Genomic DNA, 6,789 nt, shown 5'->3' on the forward strand with positions numbered 1-6,789 from the left:
TCTCTCCTTCCCTGGGTCAAGTCCAGGTCCAGGCCTCCAGTCCTTCCTTAGGTTCTTGTTAATTTAAGATCACATGACTAGATAGATTTTTGATTCCCTTAGTTAATATTTAACCCTAAAGAAACTACCTCTTTCCCTTAACTCCTAGGGAAATCCCTCCAAAAAATAGTGGGCAGAAAAATCTTTGAAGTAAAAGAGTTTATTTTTAAATGATGAATACTGAACAACAAGTTTTGTTATTGATTCTCATTTGAAACTAAAAACAGAAGATGACCTATCATCCTATATTTCCCTTCTCTTGACTCAAAAAGTAGTCTTAGAAAGGCAGCTTCTCTTGCATTAGAAAGCAGGCTTGTTGCCCTTGGGTGACATTCATGCCCAACCTATAAGATCTGTCACATTTCCTCTTTTCTTGAGTTGTATGGAAGGAACCCAAAGTTAAGAGTAGCAAGTCTAGCTCCTTGGAGTGGAAGGTAGAGAAACCAATGGCAGCCCATCAAGAAATATCTTCAGTTAGAAAATATTCAGAATATGTGGTTTGTGGCAACCTGAGGCCAAAACAGTTAATAGTAATAGATCATAAAATTTGAAGATGGAAAATGCTTTAGAGGTCATTTAGTTCAACTTTCTCATTTTATAAATGAGAAAAGGGCTCAGAGAAGTGAAATTACAGTCCCAAAGCTATCTCAGTAATAAGTGACAAAGCCCAGAAATGAACCCAAGTCTCCAGACTCCAAATCCTGTGGGATCATAGGGAAACTTTTAGCCCTGAAGAGATAATGTCTGTTTTGAGTTACCCATCACTCTCTTGAAGGACTAGCTCTTCAGCCTTGTTTTGGGCTATAAATCAGGTCTGTTATAGGACTTTGGGGAAAGGGAGTTTTCATTCCTTCAGGTTTCTTTTGTAACTTCCCTCAAGACTCCTAATGTCCCAAGGTATAGTACATTTGCTGATGCTTCTGGGAGTGCAGGAGAAATCCACTGAGCCTACCTGAGGGATCAGCAGATTTTGATCTTAGCAGGCACCAGAAAGGTTTGGTTAGGTACCCAAAGCTGAGTCTCAACTAATCTTTCTATTATACTCTAGGAGCAAGCACCTTGGCAGCTGAAGGCTAATGGCCTTTGAAAACTTGGCTCTTCCCCTCATTTTCCTAGTGGTCCTTCTCCCACAGAGAAACTGGGAGATGAGAGAAGAGCACAAAAGTTTAGGGGTGATGATGTCTATAGATTATAAAGCTATTGGTATTAATACTTATCTAAACATGATATAATAACAAGAGTGTTAGAAACTGTTAAGCTCTTAACAGAAATACCATCTTACTTTATCCTTTCAACAACTCTGGAAAATAGATTCTATTATTATCTCCATTTTATAGTTGAGGAAACTGAGGCAAACGTAGGTTAAATGACTTGCATGGGGTCACATAGCAGGTAAGTGTCTAACTTCAACTTTGGACTCAAATCTTCCTGACTCCAAGTCCAGTGATCGAAAGATCCATTCCACTGTGCCTAGATACAAAAAGATAGCTATAGAAATTCATTTGGATTTTCATATCTATAGTTACAGATGAGACAGATATTAATGTAGGTGTAAATTGTTGTTTAGTTGTGTCTGACTCTTTGTGACCCCATTTGGGAGTTTCTTGGCAAAGATACTGGAGTGATTTGCTATTTCTTCTCCAGCTCATTTTAAGACAAAGAAAGTTAGGCAAACAGGGCCAAATGACTTGCCCAGGGACACACAACTGATAAGTGTCTGAGGCCAGATTTGAACTCAGAATGAGGAGTCTTCCTGACTTCAGACCCTACACTCTATCCACTGCACCACCTAGCTGTCCAAGATGTAGATGCAGATATGTATGAAGATGTGGTTATTTATCTATAACTATTAGTATGGAAAGGTAAGATCTTAATATAGATATATTATATATCTTGAGAGAGAATGTATAATCTAGGTTCACATATAGAGTTATAGATATCCATAAGAATATTGATAGATGTGGATATAGATATGCATACAGATTTAGGTGTATATCAATTAATTCTTCACTGAGAAAGGCACACTTTGGAAATGAACAGTAACCTGTCCTGCTTATAACATGTAAAGCCCAGTGGGGCTGTGTATGGGTTACAGATAGGGGTGCTGGGAGGGGATGGAAAGAATATGATTCTTGTAACCAAGGGAAAAATGTTCTAAATTGACTAATTAAATACAATTTAAAAAAAAAAAAGAGTAATCTGTCCTAGATGTGTGTGATTACTCCAAAAGGGTGGGCCACCAAGCAAAGTGCACAGTTGAAAGCAGACTTTTCAGGAGGGGAAAAAATTTTTTTTTTAAGTTTCTTTCCTCTATGGAGTGACTTCAGTGACATGCCAAGTACCTCAGCTAGGACTGGGGACAGCTAGGGGAAAAGATAGGAATTTGCTTATTCTCTAAGAGCTTAGAAAAATGTAACTTGGATCAATATAGAAAGGAGGGAGGGTTTGTTGGTTCATAAGGTCAAGCAGATGTAGACACAGCATGGGAGTTATTTGTGTCAAGTCGCGTTATTGTAAACGCAATCCAGCAAATTGAGGCTCAGCTCATGGGGGCAGCCAGTGGGCCAGCGCAATGGGGTCAGGGTGGCAGTCAGTCTGTCCATCCCCGCCGAGACGGTAATTGCCCCAGGTCTGACATGATGTCGGGGGCTCCCTGCCGCTCCATCCATCTCCATCCAGTTAGCCGTTTTGCTCCCTACATGACTGGGGTTGAAGCTAAGCTCCAGATCCTTCACTCTGAATAATGGGGATAATTGTATCTCCTCCTGGCACCACCATTAATTGCTTTTAATATTTCTGCCCGGGTTTCTCAATCTCTGCTTCTGCCTGTCTTTCAACGGAACTCCCGGCAGAGAGTTGAAGACAATGCGGAAGTATCATGTCAAGATCCTGGGTGTCTCGAACACACAGCCCGAAAGGAATAAGAACGATGCCGAGGGCATGAGGCCAACAGGAAGAGCCCCATGTACAGCCTCTTGCGGGTGTCCCCTTTCCACTCCCACTTGTCTTTGACTAGCCCTCATCCAGCCACAAAGTGAATTTCCTTCTCCGGGTTGGGTTGGCTTCAGCTCTATTTACCATCAGCAAAGCTGGCCTATCAAAGCTTTGTCTTTCCCCTGTCACTTTCCAGCTTCCCTTGCCCACTCCCCAGCCTGCCGCTGTTACTTTTTACTTCGGGGTCCATCTCCTTCTAGTCCTTAACCAACTCTCTCATTCGCCATAAGTCCTGGCTTTTTTTTGGGGGGGGGGAGGGCGTTCTTTTTTTCTCTCACTGACAATTTAATAGTCCAAAGTAATCATCTGCGTGACATTGGCCATCCATCTTCTCCTAGGGGGGAACAAAGCCGGGAGCTGCCTGACTCCAGGCCTCTCCAAAAAAAAACCGCCTTTCTATTTTGAGAAGGCTTCCCCACAATAGCATCCTTATGAACCATAATGGTGATGTTTATGAAGCCAGCGATACCAAGTGTATGAAGACAATTTTATGCCTAATTAGAAGATGATGTAACCAGTCAGGAGACAAAGACGACCTCTTTCTCCTCACCCCCCTCTCTTGCTCCCCAACTTTCCCGGGGCTGACTAACTTGTGCTGGAGAAAGAGAGCCCTCCTGTGCCCTTACGTCCACTATTTTTATAGCATGCCCTCTCACCCCCGCAATCGTCTGTGAGCCTAGGGGCACTTAGTCCCACAGCCTGACAGAAGCGGGTGAGGATGGAGGTAAGAAAAAGGGGAGGAGTGTTTGAAGATGCTGTTTAAAGACATTTGGAAACTTTACTGTAAGGGAGAAAGCACTGTTCCCTGCCGCACCCCCCCCCCCCCCCATCCAAGGGGACTTCACCTCTGGGAAGACTCCAATAAATACAACCCTGGCGCCACTCGATTACGGGATAATTTTTAATATATATGCAATAAATGTTCACTTTGTTAGATTGAATGACAGACAATAATATCGGCAAATCTTCATATCCATCCATTACCAGCAAATGAGCAGCACAAAGGACAGATTTGCTTTTGATTAATTTATTTGCAGACTCGGGTTGATAAAGCAATAACTATTTGGTTAAACTTGACATTTGGTCTTCGGGGGGTTATCCGACAAATCCCTGTAGTTCGGGGGAGATAATAAAGCTGTTTAAGGGGGATTAATTATTAATTGGCTGCAATTAATTTCCCCCCCTTTCCTCGGCCACGGCACACAATGTGTATCGTTCACCTGCAAACAAAAGGCAGAAGTTTGTTTCTCTATTCGGTCTTCCTTACCCCGTCTCCCCAACCTTGTTAAAAAGTGTCGGTCGGGGGGGACTTTGTAAGGTGGCAATTGCAAAGAATCTGCATGGAGAAACTGCCCCCCCCATCCCTCCCCGGACAGAGAACTGCAAAGTCTTGCAATCCAGTTTCTGTCTGCATAAACCCTTCTGAAGCGCTTTTCATTTTGACAAGCAGTAGTCAGATTTGGACGCCTATTAACAGGAGGAAAGAAACTTTTTGTGGATTGCTAATCCCCCTAATCCTCTCTGGGATTCTCCCGATCTGTCTGGATTTCGGGGTACACTCCTTCTTCCTCTCAGCCACGGGCAATGGATATAAACTGGAAGGCTTGGCGCCGAGTGGGAGGGGTGTGTGAGCCTGTGACCTGGACACTTGAAGAATGTATCAGGATATATTAAAGTTCTTTAGAGAAGAACTTTAGAGAAGAACTGTTTTTAACCTAGATTCCTTTCCCTCGGTCTCTATTACATTGCCACGTCTCTAACTATCCCCCAGTTAAAGGCTCTCTAAAAAAGGTGAAGTCCTTTGTGCTGGAGGAGTGAGGCTGGGCCCAAGAGGATGCAGGAGCCCTTTGGGGCAAAGACCCAGAAACCGAAACCTCAGCCAAAGACAAAACCCCCAGTTCAACTTTAGTGATGAATTACTGCTGGGGCATCATTCAAAGCGACAAAGTTTCCTTGGACTCTGTTTCGCTTCTCTTTGCCTTTCTTGGCTCTGATGAATGAGCTCTGCGGATGGATGGATGGCCCAGAGTGTGTTGTATCTTCATCAAACTGTGCAACCCCTCCTTTTGCTAATAATCTGTCACAACTTTACAGAACACACACTGAGACCAAAGCAAGGCTCTGGCCTCGAGCCCTTCTCTCTCTGTCTGCAAGGGCAGGAGGATGAAGAAGGGCCAGAGGGAAGGGGCCAGGTCAACTCCAGGGCTGCCCCTGCCCTGTTCTTGCCCCAGCTGGGAGGGTTGGGGGTGGATCAGGGGGCTGGGTGCATCTCTTTTTACTTTCTCCCGAAGGAAAAAAAAATCCTCCTTTACCCCCTACCTTCATCTGGGGGTAGGGGGGCTCACCTTCTAGCAGAGTTTTCCGATTTGTGCACAGATAACTTGGTCAACGTAACAGAGAATTCTTGTATAACAATGAGGGAGGTGGAAGGCACGTGGTGGGAGGAAAAACCCACAGACATCTCTCCAAATAGGTCAGTGCGAAAAGGAAATTAATTTTTGCCTAGAGATAAAGCTCTAGACCAAAAAAAAAGGGGGGGGGGGAGGGGGAACCGCAAAAAAGTCCCTAACAGAGAATATCCATCTAGCCCGCACTTAGCACCGCGTCTCACACAAAATTTATGCCTCAGAAATGATTGTTGATTTGTTGACCATCCAGAGAAGGAACAAACTAGAGAGGTTAGGAAAAATCATTCACCAGGTCACCTCCCGACAAGGAACCAGACTTTCTATTCGAGTTTAAATAAAGTCTAGTCTTCCTGAGGAGAACAAGCACGGGGAACTACCTTCCCAGGGACCAGGATCTGGCTAGGTTTATTTTTCATTTTCTAATAATAGTAATAATACGATGACGTTTTTAAAACGGATCGCCGAGAATGCAAGGTGTGCGTGCCCTGGCCGGGATCCCCAGGCACAGTCCGCTCGGCTTCCCGGGGAATCTCTGTGCGGCAGGCGTCTAGCTTGGCATCCCCGCAGGCGGCTAGGAGCCCCGCTCCGGGAGGCCAGGAAGGGTTGGGGGTGGGGGTGGTAGCGCTTAGCACACTTCGCTGTTTCTCTCCAACTGTTTATATTAAGTTGTCATTCATCCCTTTTAAAGTCCAAGAAAAATGCATTCATAAGATTGTTTCTTTATTTTCCCCATTCTCTAACCCCTTTCTTGCTGGTTAAGAAAATCGCATTCTTTTGCCTGTTTGCTTTAGGACCTTTTCATCCCGTGTTGCAGCTAAGAAAAGAAATCAGGTTCTTTTATTTTTCGATTGGATCCGAATTCCTATTTGGGGCGCCTTTTGATGTCCCCATTTAGCGCCTTGACTGGCCAGCTGAATGGTAGCCGCCCGCTTTTGTCTTTTCCCACATGTTCCTTCAGAAAGACCCCCCCCTTTAAACGCCTAGTACCCGCTGATGGATCCATTTTCAAACGGGTCGGAAGAAGACCGTGCCAGAGGGCCCCGTTTCCTTAGTAATCGTTTCGGCCAGGCTTACAATGGGAGGGCGGCCAGAGGCCGGGGCTGAGCCCTCTCTCTCTCAGTCTCTCTCTCTCTCTCTCTCTCTCTCTCTCTCTCTCTCTCTCTCTCTCTCTCTCTCTCTCTCTCTCTCACACACACACACACACACACACACGCAACCTGAACTGCCTGTGCTGGCTCCCTTGGGGCTAGGGGCTGGGGGTTGAGGTGGTGGAGCTAGGTATAGTGCTTTTTTCTTTAGATGTTGGCTCCCCATTCAGTTCCAAGATTATGAATGTCTTGGAGCTCTT

Source organism: Monodelphis domestica, chromosome 6, assembly GCF_027887165.1.
Source record: "Monodelphis domestica isolate mMonDom1 chromosome 6, mMonDom1.pri, whole genome shotgun sequence".
Taxonomy (NCBI): domain Eukaryota; kingdom Metazoa; phylum Chordata; class Mammalia; order Didelphimorphia; family Didelphidae; genus Monodelphis; species Monodelphis domestica.